The sequence below is a fragment of the Hydra vulgaris genome, chromosome 06 (assembly GCF_038396675.1).
Source record: "Hydra vulgaris chromosome 06, alternate assembly HydraT2T_AEP".
In the NCBI taxonomy this organism is placed as follows: Eukaryota; Metazoa; Cnidaria; class Hydrozoa; order Anthoathecata; family Hydridae; genus Hydra; species Hydra vulgaris.
Genome location: NC_088925.1, coordinates 34554192 through 34555677, shown reverse-complemented (window position 1 = coordinate 34555677; position 1486 = coordinate 34554192).

Sequence of the window (1486 nt, the reverse complement as noted above, 5' to 3'; positions counted from 1 at the left end):
ACCCTTTATTTATTATATATTTCTTGATTTCATCAAGAAATATATGATAAATAAAGGGTCATGTCAGTCAAAAGGACCATATCCTATACATTTGGATTTGATGCTTTTTAGAAAAACACTACGTCCAAAAAACTAAACATGGAAACAAGATTCCACGTAGATGGATATGTTATTCATCAAGACGTGTTTACTGTAAGCCTTGTTGTTTTTATGTCAAAAAACAGTTCAGATCACACCAGGTAGCATGAGCTGTTGGAATTAATGACTGGCAAGGTCTCTCAAAAAAATCAAAGATTACAAATACCGTTGTTCTCGTTTGGCTGCATATGTTGCTTATGATACATGAAAAACGGACCACACCATTGATAAAGAGTTATATAGTCCAATATAAAAAGCAAGAAAACTTTTAGTCACAGACACTAATGAAAATAATAGACGTAAAATTAACTCTTGCATCTTTTTATTTGGCATTCAGAAGGCATCAGGAGAAAACAGGTTACATAAACAATTATGATTTTTTGTTTTCATGGTAACTGAATAGAATTCGGCCTGCAAGATTTGAGTGAATCTTCTTTCTTTACTTTTTGAAAAAGTATTGAAATCGGTTCATTTTAAAATGCGTGACTCAGTTAGTTCAATGCACTTTTTCTCTTGAGTAAACCTTTTAGTTTACGGTCATATCGTGCAAGAAGGTCAATTACAGACATCACAATGATTGACCAACTAAGCTAAGTGTTTAGACATGTTACAGTGAATACTGATAAAAAGGAACAACTGACTAAAGTTAAAGTAAACAAGAGTTTTCTATTTCAGACTAAGTGCTAAGTTCCGGATATGTCCACTGCACTGCTCATAACCTAAACCTGGTTTTAAACGGTGCTTTTCAAAAGATACCAAACTATAATACTGTACAAAAGATCTATAAGTTTTTATTGAAAGCATTAACCGGTGGAAACTATTGGAGAGCCATTTTTTCAAACCCACTCTTAATAAACTGTGCCCTAAGCGTTGGGCATCCACAAACAATGTCATTCAATCATGACACTTCCGATACAAAGAGTTAATGCTGGCACTGAGCAAAATTATAATGCTGTCTAAGAAACCAGAAAAATGCACAGCGGCATCAGGTATACTAAAGGCAATGGTGGCATTTGAATTTGCGCTTACGAAAGTAGTACAGTCGAAATTACTGGAGAAAGAAAAAATACTTGTTAGCAAGTTCTCCAGAAGCAAGACATGGACCTGCTTCATGCAGCAAGCCTGTTAGAAAAAGAAATAGGCACACAGACCAAGCTCAGGGGGAGTATAAATACATCAAGGCAACGACGCAAACCCTAGCAGTATCATAACATAAATAATAATAATAAATCTGAAATTAAAAAAAAATTTATGCTTAACATCAAGGAGTAATAGCATGAAAAAATTATAAATTTACTAAATGTTTGCGTATAAATATACACTTAAATATATATACAGATAGCAGACA